This window comes from Lotus japonicus, chromosome 1 (assembly GCF_012489685.1).
Source record: "Lotus japonicus ecotype B-129 chromosome 1, LjGifu_v1.2".
Classification (NCBI taxonomy): domain Eukaryota; kingdom Viridiplantae; phylum Streptophyta; class Magnoliopsida; order Fabales; family Fabaceae; genus Lotus; species Lotus japonicus.
In genome coordinates, this window is record NC_080041.1 from 20,305,462 (window position 1) to 20,322,275 (window position 16,814).

Below are 16,814 nucleotides of genomic sequence, written 5' to 3' on the forward strand. Positions count from 1 at the left end.
TTAAATGAAGGGAAAAGCTAAATATCAAATCCAATTTACAACACAGTCCCTCACATTTCCATTATAGTAACTAGCTGCAAGTGCATCACTATTCACTATCTTCATTTTCACATATTTTGGTAAAAGAACAGTGCAGTTTTCTACCTAGATTTCTAGCCTTCCCATGTTACGTATCTCTGTTCCTTCATAAAGCAAGCAAAGAGAGATGAATCGTTTATTAATTAGTACAATTTTGAAGAGAGATAATATCTATAATAGCAATACCAAAATAGGAAGCACTGACTACAACTGCTACATTTTGCTTAATGTCTTTGAGCAATTTCAATCAAAGGACCTACTTATCCTCCAATGTCCAATCCTTTAGCTCTTATTTCCTTTAACCCTATCCCCCAAAAAAAAACCGATGAAAAAAAAAAGCAAAGAACCAATCTTGCTTTAAATAATTCAATTTGTGAAGAACTTGGTGCTACTACAGCTGTTGATTGCTCCACATGACCAGGAACATCATACATGATTATTGATACTTCTGCAGCTGCAACATTTGTTTGAGACCAGGGACGGAGCGAGTGGGGTGACGGACTCATGCTCCGGTCACCCCCAAGTTTGGAAATTTTCTAACCAATACATATAAAAAAAATATTTTTTAGCACCCCCACTTTTATCCGTTCCTTTTCTTGCTTCTGTTTCCCTCTGTTTCTTTGTATTCATTTCTTTTTTAGTTTTGATGAGTTGCATAATTTTTTAATATTTTTTATCAAGTATAATTTCATAGATTTTTTTTTTTGTTGCATAATTTCATAGATTTGCATTCACTATAAGTGTGGGAGTGTGGCACTAGTAGCTAGTGTGAACTTGTGGCTGCAAATGAGAAACTGAAAAACATAATCAAGAATACAGGGGGATTAAAGTGAGTGGAGTAGCAAATAAAAAAAAGTGTCGTTAGGACTAATCAGATGCTGAAACATTCATTCATTGTTGTTTTGTTCTCTGCAAGAAAATAAATTTTGAGAGACTGTATAGCCTTATTTAATCATCATAAAATTTATGAATTTGGGCTTTATGAAATTATTGATTTGTAGTCATTATATTACTATAAACTAGAAATTAAACCCGTGCGTTGCACGGATAATGCACGAGTTTGTTTTAAGTTATATGTCTATTATTTGTAACAATAATATATGTAATATAAGAAAAAATTATTCAATAGTAGATAATTAAGAATATCATAGATGTAATGAAATGTACACTAATTTTTTAGTATATTAAAGCACATGTTTTATGTTGTGCTTTAATAGAAATTATTTTAAGTTCATTTGGTGATAATATGTTTTAATAGTAATGCACTCTCAATAATAAGCAAAAGTATGAAAATATATAATTAGAGTTGAATAATTTAGTCTTTGTTTGTGTAAAATATTTTATAAAAGAAAAAGACTTTTATAAAGTGGTATTTATATCTTTCTTTCATTTTTTAGCCTTAAAAGTAGTACTTTCAGTTGAAACTTTATGAAAAGTGTGCTACTGGAAGTTTAATGTTGAAATATTTTTGTCTCTTTCTTCCCAAAATTATTTGTTAATAAATATTATTTTCTTATTGAATTTAATTTTTAATATTTGTGAAAAACAAAACTAAAGTAAATTTTAAGTTTATGGATGTTTTTATTTAATGTAAGTAGTTGAATAGTTTTTTACAATATATATATTTTCAATTTTAACTTTATTATTGTTTAACATATTTATTACAAAGTTTTTTTTTTTGTTTGGATGCTTTCAATACAATGCAACACTTAAGTTTTGCTTTTGTATTTAATGCAAAAACTCAAGTGTGCTTTACATATATATATATAGAAGATTTGACACTAACCATTACCTAGCTAAAAAAATTGTTTGTATTTTTAGTGAATTTACATGTTTGAACTTTGAAGTAGTGTGTGGCTCAAATTCTTCCTTTCTTGAAAGATGACTAAAAAGAGAACTATTGACTCATTCTTTAAGAAAAAAGAGATAGACAATGAAGAATGCTTATAAGCTGGCTCAAAAGCTCAAATTGTTCTTTTTTTGTGAAGTCTGATTTTTTTTTTCTTCTCAGAATGCTTAAGAGCTGGTTAGTATCTCTTATACTAAAACTAATTATATATTTCTTATGCTTATAAAAAACTGCTAGTTATATATGATTTTTTTGCACATGCTTTATGAGAAAAAGTGAAATTTTCTTATAAATTACCTAAAGTAAATTTTTTTTATAAATTACCTTCCTTTAAATCTTCGTCACCCCCCAATAAAATTCCTGCCTCCGCCCCTGTTTGAGACAATTGGGGTGTCTCATTCGTTTTGCCCCACAAAAAGGAGTATAATCCCATTATGATGATAACCATGCCAAGTATCCTGCAAATAGGTTTTTGATAAGTGATTTTCCAAGCTAGATTATAATAGAAGCTATTGAGAAAAGCCAAACTGATATAGCTTCAATTTAGCCAGCGTTTGAATTTCCGTTACATTCATCTAGAAGTACTTTTTATTAAATCCATTGCGAGTCATCAATTTTCTATGTAAGTGCTTTTAAATTCTGCTAACAGAAATTTGAACACACGCTTATTGGATATGAAGAGCCAAATTAACTTCACAATGCCTAGACAAGATAATTAAAAGAGAAAAAAAATTAAAACTTGCATGAAGCTAAGAAGGAGAAATATTCATACGTTCCAACTTTTAGTGGTTCCCCAAGTAAGATAGCTTCTGATATGGCCACAAAAATAAGAGCCAAGGGATTGAACATTGGCGGATAAGTTGGTCCTTTGATTGAAACTACCCAAGACATTAAGCAAAATGTAGCAGCTGTAGCCAGTGCTCCCTATACACAAAAAATAAAAATAAAAATCTAACTAATTAGTAACTTCAGTGGTCATGTCATGCACAAAACTCGAAATCGAAAATCAAACATGTATCACTTGGAGCCAACCGCCATTTGTATCATAATTGGATTTAGAACTACAAACAATACATAAAGTGATATGGAAGATCTCTGCTCTCAATTGTTTTATATAAATATCATATACTTAATTTAATTTTAATATATTCTTTTAATTGAAGAATCCTAGTAGTCTTAATTCATTAAGACATATGACAACTTCATTTCAAAGATACAAAAATTATGTATATCTTACCGAGTACACTATAGTTACAAGTTGTAGATTCCACTGTAGTCTCCAAGCAGCTTCACTAGAATCAATGAACGGGCCTATAATTGCAGCTTGGATTGCTGCCATAAGACATTGTAGCATTGATCCCCAATACTTCAAAGGAAATACTTTATGCAACTTCACCTGTTTAAATTGAAAATAGCTACGTAAGAAGTTTAATAATCACATTAAAAAAAAGTGGGTACCAGCATTAAGGGTACATGGTAAACTTATATTGACTCCTAGTAGTTACCAGCAATAAATATTTAGCTTTTGGTCCCAAAATTCATGAGTGAAAATACTCCTTCAGCTGGACCAAGCTTCCCTTATATATAAAATCTTGCTTTGTCCTCTGAGTTACTAGGAGTTTCTAGTAGCTTATTTCTAGTAGTAGCTAAATAATTTGGAACAACATTAAATTGGTTTGAGGGGGTTATATACAAGCCCTCCCACTTTATTAGGGGTTTATGAGCAACATGTAACCCTTTGTGTTGCTTACTTTGCCCTGACCTTTGTGACAAGTGTGACCCTACCTTGAGGCCAGGTTAGGGCGTTCCAGACTCAGAGAGTACATTGGATGCCTCAGACTTCAAGTGTTAACAATGCACAAATGCTAAATCACTTGATTATAGAGATTCTAATACTATAGCACGAAACCAACTATACCTGTGCAATAAACCAAGCTGATAATGAGCAACAAGCCAAAATCAAAAAGAAAGTGCCGCGAAGCATGTGATGCTGATGTGCCCCAGCATCATAGATATCGTGGTGGTGACTAGTATGATGAATGTAAAATTCTTTTCCCTTGTAAACAGGGACGGAGCGAGTGGGGTGACAGACTCATGCTCCGGTCACCCCCAAGTTTGGAAATTTTCTAACCAATACATATAAAAAAAATATTTTTTAGCACCCCCACTTTTATCCGTTCCTTTTCTTGCTTCTGTTTCCCTCTGTTTCTTTGTATTCATTTCTTTTTTAGTTTTGATGAGTTGCATAATTTTTTAATATTTTTTATCAAGTATAATTTCATGATTTGCATTCACTATAAGTGTCGGAGTGTGGCACTAGTAGCTAGTGTGAACTTGTGGCTGCAAATGAGAAACTGAAAAACATAATCAAGAATACAGGGGGATTAAAGTGAGTGGAGTAGCAAATAAAAAAAAGTGTCGTTAGGACTAATCAGATGCTGAAACATTCATTCATTGTTGTTTTGTTCTCTGCAAGAAAATAAATTTTGAGAGACTGTATAGCCTTATTTAATCATCATAAAATTTATGAATTTGGGCTTTATGAAATTATTGATATGTAGTCATTATATTACTATAAACTAGAAATTAAACCCGTGCGTTGCACGGATAATGCACGAGTTTGTTTTAAGTTATATGTCTATTATTTGTAACAATAATATATGTAATATAAGAAAAAATTATTCAATAGTAGATAATTAAGAATATCATAGATGTAATGAAATGTACACTAATTTTTTAGTATATTAAAGCACATGTTTTATGTTGTGCTTTAATAGAAATTATTTTAAGTTCATTTGGTGATAATATGTTTTAATAGTAATGCACTCTCAATAATAAGCAAAAGTATGAAAATATATAATTAGAGTTGAATAATTTAGTCTTTGTTTGTGTAAAATATTTTATAAAAGAAAAAGACTTTTATAAAGTGGTATTTATATCTTTCTTTCATTTTTTAGCCTTAAAAGTAGTACTTTCAGTTGAAACTTTATGAAAAGTGTGCTACTGGAAGTTTAATGTTGAAATATTTTTGTCTCTTTCTTCCCAAAATTATTTGTTAATAAATATTATTTTCTTATTGAATTTAATTTTTAATATTTGTGAAATACAAAACTAAAGTAAATTTTAAGTTTATGGATGTTTTTATTTAATGTAAGTAGTTGAATAGTTTTTTACAATATATATATTTTCAATTTTAACTTTATTATTGTTTAACATATTTATTACAAAGTTTTTTTTTTGTTTGGATGCTTTCAATACAATGCAACACTTAAGTTTTGCTTTTGTATTTAATGCAAAAACTCAAGTGTGCTTTACATATATATATATATAGAAGATTTGACACTAACCATTACCTAGCTAAAAAAATTGTTTGTATTTTTAGTGAATTTACATGTTTGAACTTTGAAGTAGTGTGTGGCTCAAATTCTTCCTTTCTTGAAAGATGACTAAAAAGAGAACTATTGACTCATTCTTTAAGAAAAAAGAGATAGACAATGAAGAATGCTTATGAGCTGGCTCAAAAGCTCAAATTGTTCTTTTTTTGTGAAGTCTGATTTTTTTTTTCTTCTCAGAATGCTTATGAGCTGGTTAGTATCTCTTATACTAAAACTAATTATATATTTCTTATGCTTATAAAAAACTGCTAGTTATATATGATTTTTTTGCACATGCTTTATGAGAAAAAGTGAAATTTTCTTATAAATTACCTAAAGTAAATTTTTTTTTATAAATTACCTTCCTTTAAATCTTCGTCACCCCCAATAAAATTCCTGCCTCCGTCCCTGCTTGTAAAGACTTGTAACTAACGCTCCACCAACACACAAAATTGCCCCCAAACACTTAGCTTGACCAACACATGTTTGCATCCTTAGATTTTCCATCCTGCGCAGTAACACAAAATAACTAATTATAATGCTTAACTATGCAATTAAGAATGTTGCATATATAAGCATAGTGGAGCAGGGATGTATTCAAATTTCAAAAGAGATTGAGAGAAACGGTGCCCACTAGGATGGGCAAATTTCAAGTTGGTCCATGGGTGGACCAAGGGTCTCTTCAGTAATTTCCCCCCTCCCCATCCCCAACACACTAACTCCCTCCTTCCCACGCTACCCTCCACCCGCCCCTTCTCTTTCCTCGATCACACCCCATTGCAGCCAGCCAGCCACCAACAACAACAACAACCATCACCTCCTTTCCTCTTAATTTTGATCCCTCAACAAAACCTTTATATTGAACCATACGCAATTTCAGAAATTTGATCTCAAATCATGAACTTGTTAAATATTGAGTTTACTCAATTCCTTAAACCGCAAGTAGCTACACACTGTAACACCCCATTTTCTGTTATTAGGTTATTTATTATTTTATTTTAATTAGTATTATGGTATATGGTAATTAAGTGATTTTGTTAGATAATTAAGTGATTATGTGATATAGATAAATAAGGTTTTAGGGTTTATTGTGAGTAATTGAGAGTGGGGCCCATTGTATGGTTATTTAAGGGTTAGGAGTGAAATAGAAAGAAAGAAAAGAAAAAAATAAGGATTAGAAGAGAAGCAGAACAAGAAACACGTGAAAGCAGAGAAGGAGAGGAGAAAAGAGGAGAAAACTTAGAACTGATCTACAAGAGGTAAGGGTTTGAATTCATGTTTTATGGATTGGTATGATAGTGGATAATGATAGAAAGCATGATTTAGGAACCCTAGGTTGCAAAAATTCCCAAATTGAAATAGTTAGGGTTTGGTTTTTAGATGATTTTGGGGGTAGATGATAGACTTGCATGATGCGCAGAAATTTACGTTCTCTTGTACCCTTTTTCGTGCTATGTTAATGGCCGAATTTGAAGAAGTAGTCTTCATAAAAGTTGTAGGTTTTTCTGTTACGAAACTTTTTCCACTGGTTTCACGTCATTCCGACGTCTGTAGCTCGAGTTATGTGTATTTTAGTGAGTATAGGTTAAGCTGTCCAGTTTCTTGCGAACTGCGGTTAGTGTACGATTTTTCCTGATTTTTGTACTTCGAATTGTGACTTGAAAATTTATAGAGGTTTACAAAACGTGTATACGGAACCATGATAAAAATATTAGATTTTTCTGAGTACATTTGATAATTTACATCTGTTTAATAGTTCATTAGATGTGTGGTGCGCGCACATGGCGAGTTGCGCAGGAAGATGTCGCAAGATGTAGCGACATGGCGAGTTGCGTAGGGAGATGTCGTGAGATGTCGCGACATGGCGAGTTATTCAGCGACATGGCGAGTTGCGTAGGGAGATGTCGTGAGATGTCGCGACATGGCGAGTTGTGCAGTGAGATGTCGCGAGATGGCGAGCATGAGCATGTCGCGAGTTTTTGGGAAAATTTAGAGAGAAATCCAGTCTTTAGGAAATAGTTGCAGAACCTGTTATATATGAATTATATTTAATTTACATCTATTTTTAATAATCATTATATGATGTTGTTTCTGAATTGATGTTATGTTTGAGATGCTAAGTTGTTGTGATTGCAAGTTGTATAATTGATAACATGTAATATGTGTTTTGTGCAACTGGTGATGAATATGCTAAAATAATTAGGACTTGGAGATGGTCTGAATATGCATATGTTAGTTGAGTTTTGCACAATACACTGCATAGTTGTCAAGAGGCAATGTTTGCTAGTTCTCGTGGAGGCTAGTGACTTGTCCCAAAACTGGAGTGGTTTTGAAGCCTAGAGCGAGGGCTTTATTGGTGGTTATCTGTCTGGAGTGGACGCGGTGATACCGCTAAGGATAACAACTTTGGTACCAAAGGCATTTGCACGGGTCTCACTTGAGTCATATGTGTTATGGTGATATTTTTGGAGAGATTTGATGTGGTGGTAATTAGAGACTATTATATATGTTCTAATTGAGCTATAATTTATGGAGTATTTGCCATAACTGTGAACTTGATTAATTATGTTAAAATTACATAATTTATTATTTGTTAGTGAATGTGAGTAATTTATGTGGAGCATAGATAAGCTTTTACATTATTTATTATTATGCTTATTCATATGATATGAGTTCTCACCCTTCTGTTGGAATGATGTTCTATGCGACATCGCTCAGGTACCGAAGATAGTCGAGCTTCTCGCGAGGGTTAGTTGGAGGAGCTAGTCTTTCATTTACGGTTTAGTTAGGGGAGTCATGCTCTGTTATGTAACACCGGGAAATGTTTAGTTTTGTACCTTGATGTTAAGAGTTACCTATGAACTCTCTTTATGTTAAATTTTGGAGTTGAAATAAATCCGTTGTGCTATGCATATGATGTTGCGACATTAAAGTTGGAAAATTTATATATTTATTATGAGCATGACAGGTGTTTTGATTTATGTTTCTGGAGAATAAGTGTGACACCCTCTGTGTTATGCATTTTACTCTGATTTATGGCTTAATAATTACGTGGGGTTTAGAGGGTGTTACATTAGTGGTATCAGAGCATGATTGGTCAGTAGTCTAGGGTTATTAGCATGTCTAATTCTTTTTGTATTCGATATGTGTTTATGACACAATCGATACTGTTTTGGAATTCCTATCCCGAGTTGTTCGTTTAAGGCAATTTTCGAGGGCGAAAATTCTTAAGTGGGGGAGAGTTGTAACACCCCATTTTCTGTTATTAGGTTATTTATTATTTTATTTTAATTAGTATTATGGTATATGGTAATTAAGTGATTTTGTTAGATAATTAAGTGATTATGTGATATAGATAAATAAGGTTTTAGGGTTTATTGTGAGTAATTGAGAGTGGGGCCCATTGTATGGTTATTTAAGGGTTAGGAGTGAAATAGAAAGAAAGAAAAGAAAAAAATAAGGATTAGAAGAGAAGCAGAACAAGAAACACGTGAAAGCAGAGAAGGAGAGGAGAAAAGAGGAGAAAACTTAGAACTGATCTACAAGAGGTAAGGGTTTGAATTCATGTTTTATGGATTGGTATGATAGTGGATAATGATAGAAAGCATGATTTAGGAACCCTAGGTTGCAAAAATTCCCAAATTGAAATAGTTAGGGTTTGGTTTTTAGATGATTTTGGGGGTAGATGATAGGCTTGCATGATGCGCAGAAATTTACGTTCTCTTGTACCCTTTTTCGTGCTATGTTAATGGCCGAATTTGAAGAAGTAGTCTTCATAAAAGTTGTAGGTTTTTCTGTTACGAAACGTTTTCCACTGGTTTCACGTCATTCCGACGTCTGTAGCTCGAGTTATGTGTATTTTAGTGAGTATAGGTTAAGCTGTCCAGTTTCTTGCGAACTGCGGTTAGTGTACGATTTTTCCTGATTTTTGTACTTCGAATTGTGACTTGAAAATTTATAGAGGTTTACAAAACGTGTATACGGAACCATGATAAAAATATTAGATTTTTCTGAGTACATTTGATAATTTACATCTGTTTAATAGTTCATTAGATGTGTGGTGCGCGCACATGGCGAGTTGCGCAGGAAGATGTCGCAAGATGTAGCGACATGGCGAGTTGCGTAGGGAGATGTCGTGAGATGTCGCGACATGGCGAGTTATTCAGCGACATGGCGAGTTGCGTAGGGAGATGTCGTGAGATGTCGCGACATGGCGAGTTGTGCAGTGAGATGTCGCGAGATGGCGAGCATGAGCATGTCGCGAGTTTTTGGGAAAATTTAGAGAGAAATCCAGTCTTTAGGAAATAGTTGCAGAACCTGTTATATATGAATTATATTTAATTTACATCTATTTTTAATAATCATTATATGATGTTGTTTCTGAATTGATGTTATGTTTGAGATGCTAAGTTGTTGTGATTGCAAGTTGTATAATTGATAACATGTAATATGTGTTTTGTGCAACTGGTGATGAATATGCTAAAATAATTAGGACTTGGAGATGGTCTGAATATGCATATGTTAGTTGAGTTTTGCACAATACACTGCATAGTTGTCAAGAGGCAATGTTTGCTAGTTCTCGTGGAGGCTAGTGACTTGTCCCAAAACTGGAGTGGTTTTGAAGCCTAGAGCGAGGGCTTTATTGGTGGTTATCTGTCTGGAGTGGACGCGGTGATACCGCTAAGGATAACAACTTTGGTACCAAAGGCATTTGCACGGGTCTCACTTGAGTCATATATGTTATGGTGATATTTTTGGAGAGATTTGATGTGGTGGTAATTAGAGACTATTATATATGTTCTAATTGAGCTATAATTTATGGAGTATTTGCCATAACTGTGAACTTGATTAATTATGTTAAAATTACATAATTTATTATTTGTTAGTGAATGTGAGTAATTTATGTGGAGCATAGATAAGCTTTTACATTATTTATTATTATGCTTATTCATATGATATGAGTTCTCACCCTTCTGTTGGAATGATGTTCTATGCGACATCGCTCAGGTACCGAAGATAGTCGAGCTTCTCGCGAGGGTTAGTTGGAGGAGCTAGTCTTTCATTTACGGTTTAGTTAGGGGAGTCATGCTCTATTATGTAACACCGGGAAATGGTTAGTTTTGTACCTTGATGTTAAGAGTTACCTATGAACTCTCTTTATGTTAAATTTTGGAGTTGAAATAAATCCGTTGTGCTATGCATATGATGTTGCGACATTAAAGTTGGAAAATTTATATATTTATTATGAGCATGACAGGTGTTTTGATTTATGTTTCTGGAGAATAAGTGTGACACCCTCTGTGTTATGCATTTTACTCTGATTTATGGCTTAATAATTACGTGGGGTTTAGAGGGTGTTACATTAGTGGTATCAGAGCATGATTGGTCAGTAGTCTAGGGTTATTAGCATGTCTAATTCTTTTTGTATTCGATATGTGTTTATGACACAATCGATACTGTTTTGGAATTCCTATCCCGAGTTGTTCGTTTAAGGCAATTTTCGAGGGCGAAAATTCTTAAGTGGGGGAGAGTTGTAACACCCCATTTTCTGTTATTAGGTTATTTATTATTTTATTTTAATTAGTATTATGGTATATGGTAATTAAGTGATTTTGTTAGATAATTAAGTGATTATGTGATATAGATAAATAAGGTTTTAGGGTTTATTGTGAGTAATTGAGAGTGGGGCCCATTGTATGGTTATTTAAGGGTTAGGAGTGAAATAGAAAGAAAGAAAAGAAAAAAATAAGGATTAGAAGAGAAGCAGAACAAGAAACACGTGAAAGCAGAGAAGGAGAGGAGAAAAGAGGAGAAAACTTAGAACTGATCTACAAGAGGTAAGGGTTTGAATTCATGTTTTATGGATTGGTATGATAGTGGATAATGATAGAAAGCATGATTTAGGAACCCTAGGTTGCAAAAAATCCCAAATTGAAATAGTTAGGGTTTGGTTTTTAGATGATTTTGGGGGTAGATGATAGGCTTGCATGATGCGCAGAAATTTACGTTCTCTTGTACCCTTTTTCGTGCTATGTTAATGGCCGAATTTGAAGAAGTAGTCTTCATAAAAGTTGTAGGTTTTTCTGTTACGAAACTTTTTCCACTGGTTTCACGTCATTCCGACGTCTGTAGCTCGAGTTATGTGTATTTTAGTGAGTATAGGTTAAGCTGTCCAGTTTCTTGCGAACTGCGGTTAGTGTACGATTTTTCCTGATTTTTGTACTTCGAATTGTGACTTGAAAATTTATAGAGGTTTACAAAACGTGTATACGGAACCATGATAAAAATATTAGATTTTTCTGAGTACATTTGATAATTTACATCTGTTTAATAGTTCATTAGATGTGTGGTGCGCGCACATGGCGAGTTGCGCAGGAAGATGTCGCAAGATGTAGCGACATGGCGAGTTGCGTAGGGAGATGTCGTGAGATGTCGCGACATGGCGAGTTATTCAGCGACATGGCGAGTTGCGTAGGGAGATGTCGTGAGATGTCGCGACATGGCGAGTTGTGCAGTGAGATGTCGCGAGATGGCGAGCATGAGCATGTCGCGAGTTTTTGGGAAAATTTAGAGAGAAATCCAGTCTTTAGGAAATAGTTGCAGAACCTGTTATATATGAATTATATTTAATTTACATCTATTTTTAATAATCATTATATGATGTTGTTTCTGAATTGATGTTATGTTTGAGATGCTAAGTTGTTGTGATTGCAAGTTGTATAATTGATAACATGTAATATGTGTTTTGTGCAACTGGTGATGAATATGCTAAAATAATTAGGACTTGGAGATGGTCTGAATATGCATATGTTAGTTGAGTTTTGCACAATACACTGCATAGTTGTCAAGAGGCAATGTTTGCTAGTTCTCGTGGAGGCTAGTGACTTGTCCCAAAACTGGAGTGGTTTTGAAGCCTAGAGCGAGGGCTTTATTGGTGGTTATCTGTCTGGAGTGGACGCGGTGATACCGCTAAGGATAACAACTTTGGTACCAAAGGCATTTGCACGGGTCTCACTTGAGTCATATGTGTTATGGTGATATTTTTGGAGAGATTTGATGTGGTGGTAATTAGAGACTATTATATATGTTCTAATTGAGCTATAATTTATGGAGTATTTGCCATAACTGTGAACTTGATTAATTATGTTAAAATTACATAATTTATTATTTGTTAGTGAATGTGAGTAATTTATGTGGAGCATAGATAAACTTTTACATTATTTATTATTATGCTTATTCATATGATATGAGTTCTCACCCTTCTGTTGGAATGATGTTCTATGCGACATCGCTCAGGTACCGAAGATAGTCGAGCTTCTCGCGAGGGTTAGTTGGAGGAGCTAGTCTTTCATTTACGGTTTAGTTAGGGGAGTCATGCTCTGTTATGTAACACCGGGAAATGTTTAGTTTTGTACCTTGATGTTAAGAGTTACCTATGAACTCTCTTTATGTTAAATTTTGGAGTTGAAATAAATCCGTTGTGCTATGCATATGATGTTGCGACATTAAAGTTGGAAAATTTATATATTTATTATGAGCATGACAGGTGTTTTGATTTATGTTTCTGGAGAATAAGTGTGACACCCTCTGTGTTATGCATTTTACTCTGATTTATGGCTTAATAATTACGTGGGGTTTAGAGGGTGTTACACACACTGCTCATTGAAGAACACCTCCAATTGACCAACAGATCTCTCCCTTAAACCGCTGCGAACCCAAAAGTTCCCAAATGGCATTAACTGGTAAGTTTGAATCTCGATTGGCCCTACGTTGTGCCGTAAGATATTCCAACCCCGCTGGAATTTGATAGATCTGTCGATGAACACAAATCTCAGCGTGAATGATACGGGTTGCGAAGGGGCCGGTGGTGAAGGAATGATTCTAGCGAATGGAATCTCCAACGGCGAAGGGCTCGTCGGAGATGCAACGAAGGAGATGCAATCAAAGCCTACAGCTCCTCTTCTACAAACCCCACCGCCACTCTCGATTTCAAAGGAACGATCCTCGGAATCAAACTGACACCGGTTCTCGCTTCGTTCTCCGCCAGAGGACCGAACGGTATGAACCCTCGAATTCTCAAACCGGATCTAATCGCTCCCGGCGTCAACATCCTCGCCGCCTGGACCGACGCTGTGGGCTATCGCTTAAAGAGAACACCAGAACAACAACGATAGTGGTGGCAGACGATGGCGGAGGAGGCAGCGGCCGGGTAGTGTGAGTTTTTGATGGAGGAAAGTTTGAGTAAGGGAGAGAGAATATGACGCTTTTACCCTTTTAACATTAACTTACTTAATCCTAACCATCTATTTTAAGAATATTTCTAGATTCCTATATCCAACGATTCTTAGGCATTGGTCCACCCATGGACCAATTTGAAACTTGCCCACCCTAATGGGCACCGAGAGAAACAGTTATAGTTTCCCGAGCAGATACTGACACATGTGTCAAACACACAAAAAAAAAATCTTGCTATACCTGCATATGACAGAGACAATGAAGGTGCAAATAGGAACCATGTTGAGAAAATTGATAGCATAGGTAGCTGACGTGTCTCGCAGGCCATAATAGTAAAATCCTATAGCGCCGGTCATTCTGCATAATGTTGAAAATTCAATTAGAGTTAAAATCGCACAATATTAGGCGTTTTTCCAATTTATGTTTACTCTCAAATTCATGTTAAAGTTTCACATAACATGTTAATGTAGCTTACTAGTAAGTGTTTTTTTTATCACTACTATAATACTACAACATATATAGCCAAAAAATGAATCTTGTCGTTTATGAATAAATGCTCATATATTTTCATGAAGGGAGATCCTGTAGTTTCAAGGAGATAATTAGAGAATGCATACCCCACTAATGCATTAACAAAAATTCAAAACCAAACTGTCCAATTGAAGTTCTTTGGTCGATCCCTGCCCCATAACAAACAAAATTAAAGGGCAAAACATGAATAAATATATAAAAAAAAAATGTTGTACATAATAACACTAATTAAGAGCAAAAAGTGACTACTAGTTATAATTAATCAATTGAATGAAATAAAAGTGTTTGTATTGTACCTTTCGAAGTAGAGTGCAAAAGGGATGATACAAATAGTAGCAACAATATGCCTATATGTAAGGAGTGCAAATATGAAAGTTCCCTGAACCAGAACCACCCTTGAAAGAAGCTCCACCCCTGTTAAAAAAACTTGCACCAGCAACATGCTCACCAGAGCCTTCATGTTCTTTCCCTCCCTTTCTCTCTTTGTGCCACTCATTCTTCTCACTATGAAGAAAATTAGACAAGGTAAACAAACAAGTGCCTTGTGTCTTCCCACAAGAGGGATCGATATATATATATATATATATATATATATATATATATATATATATATATATATATCTAAATGTTTCCACCACCAAAGAGAGAAGAAAGAAGCAGTTTTGACTCAGCACCGGCTGAGGTATGCAAATACAATAGTGACTCCGAGAGTTATTTCGTTCTTCTACGGACTAATTTAGTCTTTGACTATGTAAAATGACGCCAAGTTAGTTCTAGTTGTTGCCAGATAAAACTTCGGTTAAGGACTAAGTTAACCTACATTTTACACAATTAGTGACTGCGAGAGGTATTTTGTTCTTCTACGGACAAATTGAATTTGGCAACATTTAACATTTTCAGAACCAACTTGACCACTCACTTAAAAGAAACAGTATAGTGGAATTCAAATATGTTAAGCCTATGTTAATGGCTTAATTGCAACTTTGGTCCCTGACGTTTACCAATGCCACGATTTTGGTCCCCCACCTAATTTAATTACATGGATGGTCCCCGACGTTGTAGGCCGTGTGCAACGTTAGTCCTACCGTTTATTTCTTAATGGAGGAGGTTTACGTGGACGTCCAGTTAGAGAGAGAAATGAGGTATGAGGAGAGAGGGAAGCACGTGAGTATCACGTGACCCTTATCTGAACCCATTATACCCAAACCCCTGACCTCCCTGGAACGAAGAAGGTAACGCGATTTAGATCCCTAGGGTTTCAGATTTGGGTATAATGAGTTCATATAAGGTTCACGTGAGTTCACGTGATACTCACGTGCTTCCCTCTCTCCTCAGATCTCCTTTTTCTCTCCAACTAGATGTCCACGTAAGCCTCCTCCATTAAGAAATAAACGGTAGGACTAACGTTGCACACGACCTACAACGTCGGGGACCATCCATGTAATTAAATTAAGTGGGGGACCAAAATCGTGACATTGGTAAACGTCGGGGACCAAAGTTGTAATTAACTCTATGTTAATATAAGATCGAAATGAAAAGTAAAAGAACTCTTAATTACAATGTGAATGTGAAGTAGAAAATGTGTTCACTAGCTAGGTAAGGACATTTTCGTGAAGTGATGGATGGTTGTTTACTAGGAGTTAATGTGTTCTATATTAGGAAGTGTTCATTATTTGAACAAATTTTCTAGCAGAAAGTTCAAATGTAAAGAAGCCAAGGAAGTTAAAGAAAGTACTACTAAAATATAATAAAGACGTGTTGCTGGGTTCTAGAAGTCAAAATTAACTGTGGAGATATGCTTTTGTGAGAAGTTGGGTTACAGAATTTACTCTCAAGAAAGAAAAATAAACTAATCCTAGAAGTTGGGGGAGGGAGAGACTAACCTTTTCTGCCACCACACTTAGGAGAGGACAACTTTCAAAGAGATTAAAAATTGATTAATCTTAATTTGTTGAATCATAACCCTGTTTTGAACAGATAGACATGAGTTGTTCTGTTTTGAGGAGAATGAAAGAGATGAACAGAGAGTTTTTCACAGGTTATCTCCTTGGGAGAGAAAATTATTAATACCATCTCATGTTTGTTAATTTGTGAACAACTGAACATGGTACAAGTCAAAGTGATCTAACCAACCTTCCAGAAAAACAAGGGAGAGTTTGAATCTCTCATGTAACTTGTATTTGAGTTCTTTATTTTGAATACATGATTTTTCAGCATGTCTTTTACCCTCAATGCAAATACATGTGACTTTTTCATGTTACATATCTTACATTTTATTATTTTCATTTTTTTTTAATAATGTCAATGAAATTTAGTGAATTGGACACTCCTATTGTGGACCATGTTAAAAATTGTTGCACACATGAACCATATTTTTACTTGTTATAAAAAATAACATTTAAAATATGTTATTTACAATATGTTACTCATGTGTTAAAACTAATTTACAAGAAAAATCTTTAAAATTGTGAACCAGATTTTAAATTTTTTTTAGTCCATCATAGACAAAGTCTTAGCCAATTATACAATTTTATTATCAATATAAAAAAATCATAACTTAATTAATCTTCAAAAAGACACCAAAATGGTGCAACAACGAAATAAGCTTATTTTTGCTAGCCAGCCCAAATGATGTGCCTGGTACGGTGTAATTGGCATGAGCTTTGGCCCTCCTTAATACCAAAAAAAGGATTGGTGTAGTCTAAGTATCATTGTTGTTTTCAGATAGTTTTTGTGCAATATGATAC

At 34.5% G+C, this 16,814-nt stretch overlaps 1 pseudogene; it reads right to left on the reverse strand.

Annotated features, from left to right (window-relative positions):
• Positions 1-24: 24 nt before the first annotated feature.
• LOC130729598 (WAT1-related protein At1g09380-like) lies at positions 25-14,563 on the reverse strand (annotated as a pseudogene).
• Positions 14,564-16,814: the final 2,251 nt, after the last annotated feature.